We start from the raw sequence: 20,773 nt of genomic DNA, 5'->3' as shown, positions 1-20,773 counted from the left end.
TTACAGTATGTCTGTTTCAAATATAAACTGCCTCTTATTATTGCCCACTAACAAATCAGTACAGGTAATATATTAAGGCAGCTTTCATATTATTTGCCATTCAACATAGAGACTATAAATGGTTCCTCTTTAGGGCTGGTTTACTGCTAAGCTTACTTTGCCACTTTGGTTTACTCCCTCTATGTTGTATTTCATCCATATTATAATTTTTTCAGGCAACTGATCAGGCATCCTGTTCATCTTTCTACAAGCAAATTACAAGTTCTTTTCTATAGGCTGCTAGAAGGATGGTATTTGAAAACAATGGAATTTGAAACTGTGTTCAATAAGAACAGAAATTACCACAAATAAATACATTTAGCATGTACCTTGCAGTTTAAGGAGATCTGAACGTTTCTCATCTACATCAGGCCTTTCAGCTTTAAGGACTTCATTCAGACACTGGCTCTGTAAGCTGCTGCGTGTCACTGTGAAGTTAACGAATGTCACACGAGAGCAGAGGTCTGGTGGAAACTCAACCTAAAAGAATACAAAAGTACCATTAATGATCTTGGGGTAAAAACACTGTTAAATAATATAATAATAATATATTAAGTACTACTTACTGTTGGATCTCTGGTTGAAAGAAAGATAACAAAGGATGGAGACAAATCAATGTCTTGGTCTCCCAGAGTAATCAACACTCTGCCTCCAGTTCTCCGGACTTCCCGATTCAGTACAGGATTCAGAATTGGATCATAGCTCTCAACATCCTAAATTAACAGGCAAAAGATTGTCACTTGCTTTTTTCAACTGCTTTTGATAAAAAGAAGAAAAAAAAAAAAAAGATTACAACTAACCTGAACAAGGAGTGGGTTACCAAATCTCAGCGCACTTTCCAAGTTCTTTCTGAAAGCATCATCCAAAAAGCTTGTGCGCGTTATTTTGCGATCCTTGTACTCATTCATGATAAATTCTGTTGCTTGACCTGATGGATCTATGATCAGAGGATACCTGCCAAAAGTGAGAGGAACAATTTGCAAACACAATTTTAAATCTGTTGCTTTGTACAGGGGTTTTTAAGAGTTAGTTTACTATTATTCTCCTCTCAAAAGCCTTCATAAATACATAATGAATATAGTGCTTAGACAGTCTTTAGCCACACATATTACTGATACTTGAAAGCCAGAGTACTAGGCTGCAAAGCAGAATTGTAAAGCTAGAACATGTTTCACCTTAGCTCTAACTGTCCTTTAGTTAATGTAAGCATCAGAGGAAGAAGTAGTAATCTCCGCTGCATGCTGGCTAATGCGCGTAGCTTGTCGGGTAAATTAGGGGAGCTGCAAGCTATTGCATGTATTGAAAATTATGATTTAATTGGTATCACTGAGACCTGGTGGGATGAAAAATGCGACTGGGCTGTGAATTTAAATGGGTATACGCTTTTTAGGAGGGACAGAGGGATTAAAAAGGGTGGAGGGGTTTGTCTTTATGTAAAGTCAGATTTAAAGCCATGTAATAAAGACATTACCAATGAAAACGTTGAATCTCTTTGGGTAGAAATTTCAGTAGGGCTGAAGGTCACAAAGAAAATGATCATTGGTGTATGCTATAAACCACCCCGTATAGATGAGGGGGATGAAACCCAGTTACTTTTGCAAATGGAGGAGGCTTCAAAATTGGGTCAAGTTGTTATTATGGGGGACTTTAATTATCCGGACATTGACTGGAGTATTGGGGTGGCTAAGTCAGAAAAGCTAGTAGGTTTGTAAATATGCTAAATGACAACTTTTTATTTCAGGGGGTTCAAGAACCTACTCGGAATTATTCTATTTTGGACCTGGTAATATCTAATAATACTGAACTTATCTCTAACATTTGTGTGGGTGAGCATTTGGGGAACAATGATCACAACATGGTCTCCTTTGAGATAATGCTGCAGAGACAGCTCTATAAGGGAGTAACTAAAACGCTCAATTTTAGACGTGCAGACTTTGCCAGTTTAAGGGCATCTCTGCAATGTGTCAACTGGGAAAGGCTTTTTATAGGGTTAGATACAGAAGGAAAATGGAACATCTTTAAAACATTGCTTTGCAAGTATACACAACAGTATATTCCCCTTGTAAGCAAGGAGAGGCATCGCAAAGCAAAACCTTTATGGCTGAATAAAAGAGTTAGGGTCGAGGTTGGTAATAAAAAACGTGCTTTTAAAGCATTCAAGTTAGCTGGGACAGCGGAAACTTTCATCAGGTACAGGGAAGCAAATAAAGCATGCAAAAAAGCTATCAAGCAAGCTAAAATAGAGATGGAAAGGGATATTGCAGCTAGGAGTAAAAAGAATCCAAAATTATTTTTTAATTATGTGAATAGTAAAAAAATGAAGCAAGAAGGGGTGGGAACTTTATTATCACGGGGGGGTACGTTGGTTGATGAGAACGGGGAAAAAGCAGAAATTTTGAACTCTTATTTTTCATCTGTCTATACATCTGAGGAGCCAGATAATGAAGGCTTCCCTTTTAATATACCCAGTGCTAGTAATTTAGCTACTGACGCGTGGGTCACTCAGGAGGAAATTCAAAAGAGACTTGAACATGTAAAGGTAAACAAAGGTCCAGGACCGGATGGGATTCATCCCAGGGTATTAAATGAGCTGAGCGCTGTGATTGCCAAGCCTCTTCACATAATTTTTCAGGATTCGTTGAGGTTTGGCATGGTGCCGAGAGACTGGCGGATTGCTAATGTGGTGCCATTATTTAAAAAGGGATCTCGTTCTCAGCCTGAAAACTATAGGCCTGTTAGTCTGACATCAGTAGTAGGAAAGCTTCTGGAAGGGGTAATAAGGGATAGGGTACTTGAATACATTGCAGTTCACAATACTATTAGTTTGTGCCAGCATGGTTTTATGCGTAACAGATCTTGCCAGACTAATTTAGTTGCCTTTTATGAGGGAGGTGAGCAGGAACCTTGATGCTGGAATGGCAGTTGATATCATCTACTTAGATTTTGCTAAAGCGTTTGATACAGTACCTCACAGAAGGTTAATGATCAAATTGAGGAATATTGGCCTAGAACATAATATTTGTAATTGGATAGAGAACTGGCTGAAGGATAGAGTACAAAGAGTGGTGGTAAATGGAACATTTTCTAATTGGGCCAGTGTGGTTAGTGGAGTACCGCAGGGGTCAGTCCTTGGTCCTTTGCTTTTTAACTTGTTTATTAATGACCTGGAGGAGGGCATAGAGAGTATTGTTTCTATTTTTGCTGATGACGCTAAATTGTGCAAAACTATAAGTTCCATGCAGGATGCTGCCGCTTTGCAGAGCGATTTGACAAAATTGGAAAACTGGGCAGCAAACTGGAAAATGAGGTTCAATGTTGACAAGTGCAAAGTTATGCACTTTGGTAGAAATAATATAAACGCAAACTATCTACTGAATGGTAGTGTGTTGGGGGCATCCTTAATGGAGAAGGATCTAAGGGTTTTTGTAGATCACAAGTTGTCCAATTCCAGGCAGTGTCATTCTGTGGCTACTACAGCAAATAAAGTGCTGTCTTGTATAAAAAAGGGCATTGACTCAAGGGATGAGAACATATTTTTGCGTCTTTATAGGTCCCTGGTAAGGCCTCACCTTGAGTATGCAGTGCAGTTTTGGGCTCCAGTCCTTAAGAAGGATATTAATGAGCTGGAGAGAGTGCAGAGACGTGCAACTAAACTGGTAAAGGGGATGGAAGATTTAAGCTATGAGGTTAGACTGTCGAGGTTGGGGTTGTTTTCTCTGGAAAAGAGGCGCTTGCGAGGGGACATGATTACTCTGTACAAGTACATTAGAGGGGATTATAGGCAGTTGGGGGATGTTCTTTTTTCCCATAAAAACAATCAGCGCACCAGAGGTCACCCCTATAGATTAGAGGAACAGAGCTTCCATTTGAAGCAGCGTAGGTGGTTTTTCACGGTGAGGGCAGTGAGTGAGGCAGACTCTGTTAATGCCTTTAAGAGGGGCCTGGATGAGTTTTTGAACAAGCAGAATATCCAAGGCTATTGTGATACTAATATCTACAGTTAGTATTACTGGTTGTATATATATAGTTTATGTATGTGAGTGTATAGATTGGTTAGTATAGGTTGTGTGCTGGGTTTACTCGGATGGGTTGAACTTGATGGACAATGGTCTTTTTTCAACCCTATGTAACTATGTGGCAGTCCATTTCAAAAATATAATTTAAGAATAAAATGCACTGAAATGTGTTTACAAACCTGTTAAATCTTTTCAACATAATGGCATTTTCTGTGCACAAATCATCTGCAGGTAGAGAGTTTGCTTGCCAGCGTAGTCTCTCATCTGCATTGGACAGATATTCAGTTCTTGCAATGTCTGTGCGGAACTAAGCAATAAAAAGTGGAGGAATTAAATTTTTCTAGCAGTGCAGTCATTAAAGTTTATATATAGAACATACTACAACGAACAGGTTGAAAACAAGTAAGCAGGAGAATGCCGAGAATTCTACCTGTCAAAAAGCTATCAATTTTGGGATTCATTTTCCTAAACAAAAATATGTTATCAACTAAAAAATATTACCTGGACATTGGCTTGCTGCAGGTGATGTGACCAGGTTGTGAACAAGTTTTGTCGCATCTGTTGGTCAAAGTAGCCAGCATAGGCAATAAAAGCTGCGGACAGCAAGCAATCGCCTGCAATAGTGGACATCTGATTTTTGAAGGTTTCACTTGTTTTTTCCCATCTATCACGTTCAGCAGACAGACTTTTCAAGAGAGCCGTGCTGCGGTTTACCTGTGAGGAGAGTTTTTTTTATTTGGTTTTGTTATGAACATGCTGAAACGATATATAATTTAAGTGATAAATACTTTTTTTTTTTAATATAATTATTCAGATAAACCCCAAATCATTGTTTTTAAACAAAGCCTCCTGAACAAAAAACTAGCAAAGATTTTATAGCAGTAACATTTTTCTAACACTAAAAGCATGAACATTACAAATTTTGCAATGGTATGAACTCGGGGTCTAGGAAACACGATGATTTTCCCCTTCCCTCAAATATACCCCCTCTAGTTTGCTACCATCTTGCCAGAAAAAAAACAGTAATTTATATAAAACAGTAAACTGAATCACTATCTACTCCATCAACAAAGACAAATTAATTTTAAAATGAGCTATTACTGACATTGCACCATAATTGCATAAGTCTATTCCAATGTTTTGAAGGGAGACACTATGTTAACAGGCTCTCTATTTTATGCTTTCGACCAATCACTCCATTTAAAACACATGGGCAAAAACCTAGCAGTTACTATGTTACATTTTGTCTCTGTTTTGACTAGATATTGCAGGGTTGTATGAAAAGGACACAAGCTGACTTAAGAGCTAAGGAAGCACAGGCCCTGGTCAACATTCCACTAAAAGCAGATATATTTCGGCAATGGTCTTACAGTTATTGCACAGTTTCTCTTTGTGTTCTTGTCCCTTTTACTTTTTTTTTTTATTAACATTGCCAAAGTGTTCAACCTTAACTACAAAATGGGAAGATGAATAAATTTTAAATAAAATTAAACAGCTGTTGCACATATAGAACATTGTTATTAGATCTTAATACTACATAGATTTCGTGCTTTCTGGGCAACCCATAACTGCATGTCATTTTAAACAAGTAACTTTTCTTTTTTGTGTTTCAGGTTTTACCTTGGCTTCTACAGCTGCTAAATCTGCTTTGATAGCCTGAGCCTCAGAAATGAGCACAGCATATTCCTCCTTGTAACGTGCAATGCTTGCTTCAAGATCACGAATCATCTGTTCAACTTCATTGGCTTTTTGTTGGTTGTCTTTAGCATCATCTTCAAGCTTCTGTAACTCATTTCGCAGAGGCTCCACGCGCTTCAACATGTCAGCATAGTTTAGCTATTGCAAACAGGGACAATTAAAAGTGATTGTTGGGATAATTTTAAGTGATTGTCGGCCTGAATAGATAGATATATCAAGAATGGATGAAAGCTTCTAGAAGACAAGAATTTTAACAGGATTACCTGAGCTATTGCCCATTTTACCATGGGGCCACAAGCCAAGGAAGCTCTGTTCACAAGTTCATAATTGAAGCTTGGGTTTGATAGGTAGTTCTTCTTCATCTTTTCACGAATAGCATCACTAGTACAAAAGAAATGCATTATTAGAAAAGGTTAATGAGCTTTCTTTATGTGATTAGTAAAATGGATGAATACCACATGGCTGGATTTTAGGATTAGGGTGGTATTTTTTAGAGAACAATGACAACATTTCTGAAATGGGCAATATATCTTGTTATTCAACATGAGTTCAATGAATAGGGCTTGTGCTCTGCATACTTTTTGTTTGTAATTTCTTGAGCTGAACAGGGCAAATAGGGATACTGAAGCTATTTCCATGATTTCCATGTTTTGCTCATGAAATAACATTTTTTGTCAAGGTAAAAAAAAGTATTTTCTATACAAGCCCTATTCACTGAACTCATGTTGAACAAGAGGGTATACTGCCCATTTTATTGATACCACAAGGTAATATCATTTTTTAAGGCCCTTCAAAACACCAAAAGGACAAAAAAAATCAAAATGAACTGGTTAAAAAACTTGGATAAAATTAACTGGGAAAACGCAGAGAGTTGCATTAATTCTAAAAACATGGAACATTGGGAGCCAAGAGTGTCCAAGTGTATACATTATACTATTGTTTAATAACGTATTAGGCAGGCCGCCTTTTAACTAAAATGAGATGTGATCAACAAACCATCTTGATACTTTAGGTTATCAAACAGATATACCAATTTTAACATCCACTCTTCAATGATGAATGCTTACATGTAAAAATAGGCTAGAAAAGTGCAGGAGAAACAAAAGACAGAACTGATGATTCTAGGTTTCAAGGACAGGATGATCTTCATCTTTGAAATTCAAAGACAAAAAGAAGAGTCTGAAGAGAATAATTTTTACCCCGTCACAGCAGAAGAGAACATTCAGGATGCCACTGAGATTTGACTAAGCAATACCTTAGATCTTCAGTATTAAAGTTGATAATGTTGCTGATGAAATTATCCCTGAGAAAAACTGTCCTGATTTTTTTCCAATCAGTCATCTCCTCACCCAAAAGGAGACAGATAGATTCTAGTGCCAGTTTTACAGCAGCAGGAGGATTAGCCATTGCTTTTACTTCAACAAGGTGATGTCGTTTTATAGAGCTCACCGCTATTAGGAGGGTGAAAACAGCATTAACAGGCAAGTATTAGACAAAGCATGGAACTGCCGCTGAGGATTTTGAAAGAAATTTTAGTTCACTGGTAAATTACCATTTTTTTTATTTATTTTTTTTAAAGCCTGAAGGGTGTGTATAGATTTCATGGGCAAAAAAAAAAGAAAAGATGTGGCTACTTAAACATACACTCAAGATGAAACAGAAACCGTTTTGAACAATTGCTTTCTATCCTCAGCAGCAGTTGCACATTTAAAATGATCACCTGATCTCTTCTGCGGAAAAGTTTACAATAGTTGGAATGAAGTTTTCCCTCATTATGATGGAACGTATCTGCTTCCAGTCCGTGGTACTCTCACCAAGCAGCAGACAAATGGATTCTAGGGCTAGCTTCACTGCTGCTGGTGGATTAGCCATGGAACGGACCTCTACCAGGTGCTGCTTCTTTATTGATTTTACAGCTATTCAATGCGATCAAGCAAGATCAAATACAGACAAGGGAGAGGAAAGACAGATAAAAGAAAAAAAAAAAAAAGTAGGAAGATCTTGATTAGAGAATCAATTTTTGTTACTTTTAAAATCACAGACAACGTGAACATCATTAACTCACTAAATTGCCCATTCAGTTTTAACAGGTCAAAACTAAGAATACATAAGGTAATGGGGTAAAGTTTTAAAACATGTATTTATATAATGCTACAGGGCACTTGTCTTCATGTCCTGAATTATACTACGGGGCAGATGTTCTTCTGTTACAAGGTTAATGACCATTACTAATATTCTAAGGCTTTTGGGAAACATACCATTTTGAGCTTCAATAACAGCAGGCTCTACTTGATCTAAATCCTCCTTTACACTCATTTGTTTATCTGCAATAATTGCCTGTTGTTTGTGCAACTGTTCCTGGATTTCTTGGCTCATCACCTGTAACATAATACAATATAGAGATACATTAGGGACAGGTTAAATTTGTTCCCTCCACTAGGTACATTTAACACACGTACCTAGTTATATAGTCATACTATAACTACTCTACATGTACAAACCAGTTTAGCTCGACTAATATGTTACCAATCATATTATCAATTTAATTGTTAAATGGGTTTTTACAAAGGAAAGCTTTGTTATTATGCATTGTATCACCACATGCCTATTTGTCTGTCTATGCCCCTAAGAAATAAAAGCTTTATCCTTTAGCATCTTGTGAGTCTTTGTTTTCTTTAGTTCTCTTGTGATTGCAGGACCAGCTTTGCATTCTCAAGCTGTAACTAATGTATCGGATAAACTTGTAAAATGAGGTTTTGCCACTATGCCAAGACTGATCTCTGCACTGAGAACTATTGCAATGTAAATTACAGATAACCATCAATAAACAAAGTATAATTATAGCTTCACTTAAAGAAACTTCTCAATGTGGGAATACAGTATAACATTAAATGACCATACAAATAATTTTATTTTAAAATCCCCAAAAGCTACTCTAAATAGCCCCCAGAACAACAATATCTTTCTCCCTGCATCCAGATTTATTTAGTTTCTCTATTACAGTCAGTTTAGCTACTGCTCTTTTACCGACTTCCTTGTCTAGCATGAAGACAAGGAAGTCGGTAAAAGAGCAGTAGCTAAACTGACTGTTATAGAGAAACTAAATAAACCTGGATGCAGGGAGAAAGATATTGTTGTTCTGGGGGCTATTTAGAGTAGCTTTTGGGGATTTTAAAATAAAATTATTCGTACTGTCATTTAATGTTATACTGTATTCCCACATTGAGAAGTTTCTTTAAGTGAAGCTATAAATTATACTTTGTTTATTGATGGTTATCTGTAATTTACATTGCAATGGTTCTTTGAACTGTTTAGAAAGCCCCATATTGCTTTCTAAACACTCCTTCTCTTTTGACTTTGAAGACCAACAGGTACCTAGTGGGCATGGTCACTGCTTCTGCTCCAATTAAAATGAATCCGGCATGCACAGTAGTGAGGTCATCAGAGTTGGAGAGAGAAGGAGTGCCCAAAAAGTAAAAGAGGACAACGTTTCACACTAGACAAGGAAGTCAGTGAAAGAGCTGCAGTTGAACTAGTTGTAATAGAAAAACAAAATAAATCTGGATGCAGGGAGAAAGGTATGTTATTCTGGGGGCTCTACAGAGTAATTTCATATTTTAAAAAAAATTGTTTACTTATTCTTTAAGCAAAGTAGAAACCACCAATTGCTGAAAATGACATATTTAAGAAGAAAGTCTCACCTTTTTCTTTTCAGCTTCTTGTTGATCTTTCACCATTTTCTTTAGTTTGTCATTGGCTGCAGCATTTTTTACTTCAAGCTCCTGGCTTTTTATTCTCAAATCACGACGCAACTCTTCAACCTTAAATAGAGAGAATAAAAAAAGTGAAATGGAGTACAGGTATGGGACCAGTTATCCAGAATGCTCGGGACCAAGGGTATTCCGGATAAGGGGTCTTTCCATAATTTGGATCTACTAAAAAAATCAATAAAACATTAAACCCTATAGGAATGTTTTGCGTCCAATAAGTATTAATTATATCTAAATCGGGATCAACTACAAGGTACTGTTTTATTATTACAGAGAAAAAGAAAATCAATTTTAAAATTCTGAATTATTTCATTAATATGGAGTCTATGGGAGACGGGCTTTCTGGATAATGGGTTTCCAGATAACGGATCCTATACCTGTACAAATTTCAATTTCAGTTTACTGTGCTTTTTTCAGTTTCAGTCCAGTTATTACATACCTGATCAACAGTTTCTTTGATCTTCCGTAGACCTACATTCAAATGCATCTGCTGCTCTTCCAGTTCACTGCGTTTTTCATTAAACAAATCTGCATAGTGGTTGATAAAATCAAGATAATGGCGTGGCGTGATTGCCATAGTTCTGCCTCCTCTCTTTGCAAGTCGAGCATTCGCCTATACAATAGGGAAAATTTCATAAAATTACTGAACCAACTCTGTGCATCTAAAGGAAACACCTCAACAGTCCATTCAGAACAATTTATTGTTAGTGTGTAAACAATTCATTATGTTTATCTATTATTAAAATTTGGAAGTATAAATGCTCATGTTCATTTACATAAACAGGCTAATTCATTCTACAAAGATTAAAAGGTAAGAGTAATACCTGATGAAGGGTTTGATGCACAAATACACAGCCATTGACAATAGCTTCCCTGTGAGAAGGTGGTTGTGGTAGCTTGTCATATACCACTGGCATGTAGTCTGGCACAATATAATTGGGCTTTTCAAGATCCATCTTGCTTGTAAATTCCTTTCCAACTTGGTATAAGGCTTCTGTTGACCAATCGCCAAACCAATTCAACACACACCTTAAAAAGAAATAGAACATTTTGTAAACTGAATAATCTTAAAAATACAGTAAATGAATCCTGGTGAATATTGTTTAAAATGTAATGCAAGCAGCAAACCAAAGCTCTAAGTCTTCCTTTATATCCCTTATTGCTTCTTTGAAGGTTTGGTGGTCTCTACTTGTGTATTCGGTCTCACACAAAATATTTTACGGTCTTTGCCTTTTGCAATAGCATTCATTGTTTAATCCAACACCCTCGTGTAAGGCGATAATCCTCTGAGAAGATAGCAGTCTGCACGATCTAAAGTTGGCCATACACTATAAGATCTGCTCCTTTGGCAAGGTCACCAAATGAGCAGTGGGCAATAACGGGCCAATCCAAATCTCTGGCCCAAGGGCCAAACAGTCAGATTACAACAATGAGGAGTTGACGTGAGGATCGCATCAGTGAGCCAATGTGGTCCTTAATCTGACTAGAAAATCAATATAGTCTGATCAACATCTGGTCAGATACCGGTTATGTAGGCCCATTGGAGGGCCCCATATATGGGCAGATAAGATGCCAAATTGGTCTGAACGGCCTAATTTCCTTAAAATCTTCCTATGTTTGGCCACTTTAATACCAATGAGGATGCAGCCAGACAAAAGTGAACCCCCCTCCACAAAGAGGTCCTGTAGCAGAAGGCTTAAGATTGTCTCAGGCCACTTTACACGGTATCTAGCAAGTGACACAAAAAATTAATAAGAACCTAAAATGTGTCTCATGAGTCCGATGACAACTAATCTGTTGATGGACTCACTACGGTACTACTTCTGCCTACTGCTACTATGGATTACGGTCAACACAATAGTGATAAACTGGTATTAATCTTAAGTATAATAAACACAAATATGAAATATAAAGTATCAAATAAAACTAACCTGTTGAAGAGGGCTGGAGATGTAGCAGCTCTGTCTTTCAGTCCTTCCGAGGATGGATTCATAGTAAAGACTACATGGAGGTTGCGGATGACCTGGCTGGTAAACCATTTGTACAGTTCTTCATGCGAATCCAGCATCAAGCCTTCCTTTTGTGCACCTTCTTTACATTGTGTCATTAAGGTAGCATATTCATCACCCTCAAATAATCCAGGAACCTAAATGGGGGGAAGTATATATATATATGTCTTTATTCTATAAAGATATCAGAATTCCCCTTTCTCAGACATTTCAATTTTACAACCTGACATTACCTCTCCATTGGCCAGCAATGTGTTCATGCGCTCCAAGAAGCCAGAATCCAACACATTCGATTCATCCATTATAAAAGCTATCTTCTCATTTTTACAGCCAGAACGCCTCAGTACAGTTCTGAGGTCTTCATCAAAATCTTCTCCAGTATATTTTCTGTGAACCTGAAACATCCAAGTCAATTACAAGAATTGTGCTTGAAGAGGAACAAATAAATAAATAAAAACAAAAATCTGAAATGTAGCGTACCTTAATCTGGTAAACACTTAAGCCGTTCATCCAAGCAACAAAACGTGAAAGCGTAGTCTTGCCAGCTCCACTCACCCCAATAAGCAGTAAATGACCTTGGGGTTGGCGGAAAATTCTACACAAAAATATATAAATACATTTAACTACCACAAATCACCACATTATAGGTATTTTTAGCAACTTCCTAGTGCTTTTTTTTAACAAGAAGTTCATTAAACAGGTTATAAACCATGGTTTTAACACTAGACAAAAGAATAATGTTTTTGGAAGATTGCAGAAATAAAAGAAATGGTAAATATACACTAAGGGATTTATCTGACTATAGCATATTTTATACACTGAAAGTTTAAGATGTCTAGCGGCTATCACAGCATTACAAATCAAGGTTAGTCATAGCATTTCTAAAAGCTTTGATAAATTATGTTAAAAGTGTACAGGTATCAGCCGGTGACAAATGCAGAACTAATTCAAATCTAAAAGTAATGATCATGTATATATTCATGTGATGGGGGGGGGGGGAAATCATACGTAAACATTAAATGGCTAGGTCCAGTAGAATACTTTAAAGAAACTTTACCTGTCAATTCTGAGGACATGATCTAGTACTTCATTGAACAATACAAGTGGCACATCCAGTTCTTCTTCATAGAAAACTTTTAAACGTGCTTTAACATAATCTCTCAGCTCCTCCTGATCAACTGGTATATAATCCTGTAGGTTAAATATAACAACTAAGGTTTCATCACATAACAATATGTAAAATATATGATGTTTGAGGGATAAAATAATTATAAGGGTGCACCATAGTTGAAAATTGCCAGATTATCATTGATCTTGATAAAACCACAGGGAACAATTAGTGATACAAAAAAAAAAAAAAAAAAAGTCATTTTCTGTGCATGTATGCTGGCCCTCTGACGTCAACCAATATCTATGGATATTTGTCGGTTTGAAAGTATAATCTTTCAATGTACAACATCAGCCAGTGATCATCAGAAGAGGAGCGACAGCTCTTTTTCCTGCAGTTCTAAATTGTTAGAGAACTCTACACATACAACTGGAACAGATATGCAATATAAATCAGATCATTTTAACTAAGCTGGCTATACCAAAATAGTTTAAAGGAAAACAAAAGCCAATAGGATAGGGGTAGGTGACAACTGATTTTAAAGCCTACCACTAGCTATAGTTAGCTTTATTTTTTTTAAGTAGTCTATAGAGCAGCCTAATAATTTAGGAAACAGTACCAGCTAGCAAAGTACAGTTAAACCTATTTATAAAACATTTTAACACTTGACTAGTCTTCCTCATAGGACAATCTTTTGTATAATGCAATGGTTCTAAACATGTGGGGCTGAACCCCCAAAGGTCACAGAGCCTGGGCGGATACTAGATTTAAGGCAAGTTAGAGACTTGGAAAGAATGCCTATTTCCTTACTTGGGTGTTCCTGAAAGCCCGGCTTGAAGGCAGTGATATTTCTTGGAACTAGGACTGAATGGTTGATACAGTGTCTGCTTACAAATGTAACACTTTATGAGATAAGGGGGCATTAAGCCAAATGTTTAGTTGTTAATCCAAAAAAACGTCCAGAATCAGATACAATATACATAATTTGTAAAGACTCTTTTTTTACACTGAAAATAAATGATAGTATGAACAGAAATGTTTGCCCAGTGACCTAAATATCACCTCTTATAGCTACAAAACAGTCCAGATTGAGAAGCTGCAAGACATATATGCATCTCTTATTTACTATCAGGAAATGTTATAGAAAATTGCAATATACCTTTGAAAGCCAGTTGCTGTAGAGAATTGGTCTGTTCAAAGCTTTGTCTTTCTCAACGTTGGGGAAGTGTTTCAAGGCTACTGTATCAATATTCTCATCAGTCCAGCGCCTTTCTTCATCTTCAACAAGTCTGTAAAAATTATGCTTATGTTAATACAGACTTCATATAAACTAAAACAACAAAAACTAAGGGGGAAAAAAAACAGAAAAACAAGAAGATGCCAACAACCTGTCCTGGAAAAGACGAAGAGCTTCATGTGCCCAAATTCTTATCAGTCCTTCAACTGGCAATGTTTCTAGTGGTCTTAATGCCTCAAAAATTCCTCTCACCCAACGGGTCATTTCACGAGGTGAATATATATAGTGTGGTTGAATGTCTTGTGTAAATCTCTCCTACAGTGGAAAACAAACAATGGAAATTAGGTAATAACTAATAATAAATAATGATAAAAAAAAAAAAAAATAGAACCATTTTTATATGCTTGGTTTTAGAAATACCTGTGACATGGTGTAAAACTCCACCATTGCAGCTGTAAGAGGCTCTGCATAAGTTCGCAAAGAAGGAATAAGTCTCAGCATTGCACGGTTAAACGTTCCATATATCTGCGTCAATGATGCAGGACCAGGATAATCCACATACACCACCGGCACATGGCGCAGGAACCTTTTTCAAAATGTAAAATTATTATTATAGCTGCTTTACATTATATATTTAATTGAATAAGTATACCTTACAGCAGTACTTGGCACATTTAGCACTTTAAAAGGAAAAATATATCAATATTTGTTTTTGTGAGAACTGAACATAGCTCTCTTATAATGCTAAGCACAAAATTATTTTAAAGGATAAGTAAAGCTACTGAGGCAGTTTATTGCCAATAGATTAGCTACAATAGTGCAAGCTAGAATGCTATATTTGTTCTGCAGAATGCTTTACCATACCTGAGTAAACAGCCCTAGATGCTCTAAGTTTAAGAAAGCACCTGCAATTTTAGCTTGGCCAACATCACTCCCCTGCTTGCATGTTGCTGCTCCTAGCTCAGATTACAGCGGGGGGGGGGGGGGGGGGTGCACGGGGGAGGAAGGTGGAAAGGGAGAGAGGAGCAAGCTGCACAGGCTCATGCCTGGAGATTACAGATCTCCAATATTTAGAGAAAAATAGGTACAGGTAGACCCTACCTAAAAAAAAAAGTTTCCCTTTAAGGCCCATTACTATGTTGTGACAACCTACAGCTGTTGCCAACAACAAAAACCAAGGGAATATATTTCCATCCAGGCTGCTTTATATTCCATATTGAATGTTTTATTAATGCGTTAAACATCATTACCTATGAGACAAGGGCTTTCTTCCAGGGTCCGTAGGTGGGTTGCAGGCTCCTACAAACTGAATTCTTTCTAACTTTACCCATGTTTGATCAGAGGTCCTATAGAATCCTCCATGTTCGACCATCTAGGTGAAGCACAACACTGTTAGTCATCTAGACAGAAACTTCCATAGGTCAAGAAAAACACACAACCATGCAAGTCAACCATAAAATGCAAACACATTGAATAGTTTTTTTTGTTTTTTTTTCAATACCTGTCGGATGAAAGATATAACTCTCTGTGTTCCATATTTGTCCATGTCTGGCAAATTTATCTCATCACAGAACAGCACCAACCACTTCCCAAGCTGCACAGGTGCCAGAACAACACCATTTGGTGTACGTCTGTATTCACAATAGTGGTCAAATGTTTTCAGAAGCAGTTCTGGGGTAGTAGCACTAGAAAAGTTCAATCCTACAACCTGCACAGAAACATAAGATATTTGCAAATGTGCAAGCAGTAATGAATTATACAGTAAGGCAAAAAGGATGAGAAAACAGAATGGTTTTGCCCTCAATATGTATATATCTTCGCTTAGATATCAAGTACAATGTATTGACTAAATATTATGGGAAAGAAAAGCAAATCTGTTAAATAATAACAGCTTGTATCAACAGACTTTTTTCGGAAGGGCCTCTAAACAGTGTTTAATGGCTAGACCTACTGTTGGTTAAAATAACACTTTTAGTATAGGAAAATGAGCCCAGGGTATGAAAACCATAAATTATGTATGATAAAAAAGGCATTTATACCTCCATATCAGGGAGTGCTCGCAAGGCACTGAAGAGTGTCATTGTTTTGCCAGAGCCAGGAGGACCACAAAGGACAAGTGGCTTATGTTCTGCGAGCCATGTGTAGAGCAGAGCTTCATGTCGAACAGTATCCAGAGTGGGTACAACCACATCAGGGGCAGCAACTTTGTGAGTTTCAACTTCAATCTGAGGAACTTTACACTGCCAAGGTTGCCACTCACCAGTGATTGATACCTTAAAATAAGAAATTAAGACTAATCAAAATATAATTTATCACACAAATACACATTACATTAGTCTTGTTGGAATGGTAGTTTCGCTAAAATTTAACATAATATTTTAACAAGCGTCAATGCAACCTTTATTGTGAAAGAGAAATCTATACCTCATAATCAATTATAGGTATATTGGGTGCAGATGGGAGGGGTACAGTTGTTATTCTCCTTATGTATTCGCCAAGTTCTGCTCTCATTTTTAGACGTCCATCTCCAGAGAAAGACCACAAAATGGCATAAATAAGGTAGCGCTGCAAGTAAAAAGCATTTCATTTAGAATAAATCCTCCATTTTTGTCAGTTAAACCACTGGTTTTACTGCAAAAAAAGAAAAAAAAAATCTACCTGAATGTATCTTTCCAGCTGATCAATTTGCATTGGAAAATCTGGATGGTTGGCATTGTACTGAGCAATATTCCGACAAGCTTGGTGCAACATGGAGAACAAAGAACCCAGACAACGAAGGCGGGTGAGATCCATGATGTGCTCCAATTTAAAAGCATGTTCAAGAGCTTTGATCACTAGACCATTGGATGTGAAATATGGTTGTAAAACAGTTGCTGCATCACGTTGGATCTGTATAAATGCAAAGTTTAACATCAAACAAATAATAATAACAAATAGTAACAAATAATAAATCACATAATCACAGGACCAAACCCTACCAAGAAGTGGCAAGTGGTTTAAAGGACCAGTAACATTACAGAGAGAAAATGTTTTTTTTAACATTTAAATTTTGTATCAGTTCATCTAGCACTTACAAATAACCTATTTCTTCTTAACAAATGTTTTATTTTATATGAAAAAAGTTTTCATTCTATAGGCCTGTATGAATGGTACTTAACTCCTTGTTCACCTTACTATAGAAGAGCTAAAACCACTGAATTATACAGAGTTTATCTCTTCCCAGCTGTGCCTTATAGCCCAATTCAACTTGAATGGCTGCTGCCATGGCTACACAGCTGCAAACACACTTTAGATTAGTGATATACTAGGGTAATTGTAGATTATATTTTAATGCAAATGCACCTTTATTTTGGGGTGTTAAGGCATAAATAAATACAAAATTTACCTGTAACATTGGGGAAGAAGATTCTTCTCCCTCATCTTCTATACCCTTCCTCCTCCTTTGTGCTTCATCTTCACCCTCATCCAAAGGTATGCTACGCATGCGGGCAAGGAAGTTATTGAAGATCATGTCTGTACTCAAAACATCCTCACTGAACCAAACCATTCCACACCTTGACACAGTTGCCAGAGTAGCATACTTTAGATCCTGTACTTCAAACATGATTCGCACCTAAACAAAGTTAAGTAATATAAGATTAGCAACACCCGGGGTGAAAAGGCTTGCTAGTACTTGTCTACTGCTTCCTTAACATACACACTATAAAGGGTTAAGTAAGAGTCAGTAATAATCAACTTTATTTAAGTACATTAGGTGGAAGGCTGAGACGTTCTCCATTGGGAAGGGTCAGAAGTTTGTTATCATCCAAGACAGAGTTCAGGTTTTCAACCCATTCAGGATCTACATCACCATCAAATATAATCCACTGACGTTTCTGTAGTTCTCCTCGCACGTTGTCAATGATCCTGAAAAAAAAAAAAAACACATTTCATACGTTAAACAATTACTGTAAACCAGTGGTTTCAAGGGTAATTTGGCAAGCACTATTGTTATCCTTCAACAGAAAAAAATGACAAAAACAATATCAGTAAATGCATAAACTAGCTTATCAGAGTGACCTATTTGCAGCTACCAGACTGGTACCAGTTTGATTAATGTCATTTGAATATAAAAGGTACACTGTGGATTAGTTAAGAAGTCACATAAAAGAGCAGCATGAGCAAAAACTGTGTTAAAATAATTTGTTCAGGAAATTTTGTGGATAGCATTTGTGTCCCTTACACAACAGCTTGGAGTCTGCACAGTTGTTGAAAAGAGGCAGAGGAATGCAGAGCAGCAGACATCTATTGCTTGATGACCATGGTACAATTTGGAATTCAACCTTGCTGAGGTCATTTTAATAGGTAGGTCTCACCCACCAAAAGCAGCAAGAGCTTACCCAGCTGAAAGCATCAGCAAGGAGTCCCATGTGTATGTAAAATATTGTATATAAACATACACAGGGAAAACCTCACTAAGCCCCTATCCTGGAACTACGCCATCATATGGCAGGCTAACACAGACCCCCTTGGCCAAAGTACGTAAGAAATGGATGCGTGACATCCCTAGCTTAACTGAAGAAATGTGGGTTGATGCTTTAAAGCAAATTCCAGACCTGACAATATCAATAGATATGAAGATATGAAGTTCCTTACTTTGGTACACCTTACACCACACAGGCTTTCCAAGATGTTCCCTCACACCCCAGATACCTGTATAAAATGTGACCGAGATACTGGCTCATATATGCATGTGTTCTGGAGCTGTCCAGCTCTACAGTCTGCCTCTCTTCCCTTTTCCTTACTCTTTCTCTCTACTTTCCACTCTGTTTTTTGTTGGTTTTTTTTTTATAATTATTATGTTAAATTGAAATATGAACAAATAAAAACACACACACACACACACACATTTGTATATAAAGTAAAGCTACACACGTCCATACTAAATCTAGTCATACACATTAAGATCCTAGCTGCCTTAACTATCTGGTAAGATATACTATAATTTAACTATTTACTAAATCAGTATTATAGGAATATGTCTATGAAGATTCTCATTCATCCAGGACATGATATACAGTATCTAGTAGAATTAAGTCTAAAACAACTGGACTTTTCCGAGTTTTTCTTGAAAACATTTCACCACTCAGTGGTGGCTTCTTAAGTTCAAATGACTGGTAGGGAATAATACAACACCGCTTTGACATCCTTACCCCGGCAGTTTCACAACAGTTCACACTTCCAGTCATGTACTTCTCTTAACCTTCAAAGCCCTCCATTCCTCTGCTCCTCACTACATCTCTTCCCTGGTGTCTCCGCACGTTCCTGGCCGTCTCCTTCGTTCCTCGCAGAGCAACCGTTTGGTTGCGCCCCCCACTACTACTGCTGTTTCCCGCCTTAAATCCTTCTGCCTGGCTGCCCCTTACATTTGGAATTCCCTCCCTGATGTCCTCCGGAGAGAATCCTCCCTCAGTCTTTTTAAAACTAAACTTAAAGACTACCTTATGGAGCACTTGCCCAGCACCTGATCTGGAAACTGGCACTTATACTGTAATGTCACCCACTGTGACCTATAGCACTTATATTTGCCTATTTGTGTCTGTTAGTTACCCTCCCATATAGATTGTAAGCTCTACGGGGCAGGGACCTCCTTCATCTTGTGTTTCTGACTCTTATTGCAACTGTACCTTGTATTTATTTGTATTTATTGTTGTACTTTGTATTTATCCATTATCTTTAACCCCCCTGTCTGTATTAATGAATTCTACTGTACAGCGCTGCGTACATAAGTAGCGCTTTATAAATAAAGATATACATACATACATACATACATGTACTTTGAAGGATTAGCAACCTGCATCAATGAGAATTATGGTACCTTCTTACACCTGTCAGTTTCAGCCAACACCTAGCTGAATAGTTCAATGGAACCATTGTGATAGGATGTCTGTGACTGTACTACCCTCAAGGGTTTAAATGCTGGGGAATTCCCTACCAGTCATTTGAATTGAAGAAGCCACTCTGATGAGTAGTGAAATGTTTTCAAGAAAAAAATCAGAAAAGTCCAGTTGTTTTAGACTTAATTCTACTAGATACCGTATTATAGGAGTCTTGTTTATTAGTTATTATTGCCGGGAGCACTGTGCCCAGGAAAGCCAGAGGTACTGCTAGTATGCCCTGTCCTTCTGCCTCCGCTCTACTTATTCTGTTGCAGGTTAATGTGTTCTGTACAATTGTCAGAATGCTGTTTAGACTGCTAATGGGATTTGCATTGAAGGCAATTAAAAAAAACCAGCTACGCCAGCTCAAAATGTAAAAAGAAAATTGCAGGTATTCAACAGCTTTTCATCAGAGAATAAGACTTTTGCTGGCGGATATGTAACTCTAAACCTTGGAGGAAACAAGGGTTCTATGCAAAGAACAGAAAATAAAATCCAAGTTGAAAAAATGTTTATACGGATACAGTACAAATTAGGGTGTAAATGTGGTGGATGCCTTCATGGCTTAAAAAGAACCTAAAAGCAAGATAAAACGGTGTGCAGGTTGTGATTACTGCAGCTAAAGTAATACTTAATGGACGCAAAGGCTTTATAAGAAATATAGTGGATATTAATCTAACACTTACTTTCTCAGGACATGAGTAAACAATCCATCCGTCCACTCTCTTGTGTTTGGATCAAGAGTGCCATATAAATGGTCTTTGCTAATTGCTTTTGGGTCAATTATATGGGCCACACCTTCAACCCCTTCCAACCTCTCCAAAGCCTTCAGTAACACTCTCCATGCCATGCTTTTACCACTTCCAGAGGGACCCACCATCATTAAGCCATGATTAATTTGTGTTATTTGATAAAGCTGAAGAACCTAAAAAAATTAAACCAAACATATATTGCACTTAATTATTTGCCAATGGCAAA

The 20,773-nt window shown here is 37.3% G+C and overlaps 1 non-coding gene across 1 annotated transcript in view; it reads right to left on the bottom strand.

Moving 5' to 3' along the window:
• dync1h1 overlaps nt 1-20,773 on the bottom strand; it is a 61,880-nt gene that overhangs the window by 18,460 nt on the left and 22,647 nt on the right. Inside the window, exons 33-59 of the transcript XR_004219569.1 lie at nt 20,482-20,720; nt 17,627-17,783; nt 17,263-17,490; nt 16,536-16,766; nt 16,302-16,442; nt 15,917-16,150; nt 15,379-15,585; nt 15,128-15,249; nt 14,298-14,463; nt 14,029-14,192; nt 13,800-13,929; nt 12,590-12,723; nt 12,013-12,127; nt 11,766-11,927; nt 11,455-11,669; nt 10,348-10,552; nt 9,963-10,136; nt 9,455-9,574; nt 8,012-8,132; nt 7,474-7,669; nt 6,017-6,134; nt 5,676-5,891; nt 4,557-4,769; nt 4,235-4,362; nt 840-993; nt 606-752; nt 369-519 (exon numbers count right to left, since the gene is read on the bottom strand). This is a non-coding gene — a transcript (dynein cytoplasmic 1 heavy chain 1). The remainder of the gene's footprint in view (nt 1-368; nt 520-605; nt 753-839; nt 994-4,234; nt 4,363-4,556; nt 4,770-5,675; nt 5,892-6,016; nt 6,135-7,473; nt 7,670-8,011; nt 8,133-9,454; nt 9,575-9,962; nt 10,137-10,347; nt 10,553-11,454; nt 11,670-11,765; nt 11,928-12,012; nt 12,128-12,589; nt 12,724-13,799; nt 13,930-14,028; nt 14,193-14,297; nt 14,464-15,127; nt 15,250-15,378; nt 15,586-15,916; nt 16,151-16,301; nt 16,443-16,535; nt 16,767-17,262; nt 17,491-17,626; nt 17,784-20,481; nt 20,721-20,773) is intronic.

This window comes from Xenopus tropicalis, chromosome 8 (genome assembly GCF_000004195.4).
Source record: "Xenopus tropicalis strain Nigerian chromosome 8, UCB_Xtro_10.0, whole genome shotgun sequence".
NCBI lineage: Eukaryota > Metazoa > Chordata > Amphibia > Anura > Pipidae > Xenopus > Xenopus tropicalis.
Note: the sequence above shows the minus strand (reverse complement) of the source record. Positions and strands in the feature narration are given on the sequence as shown.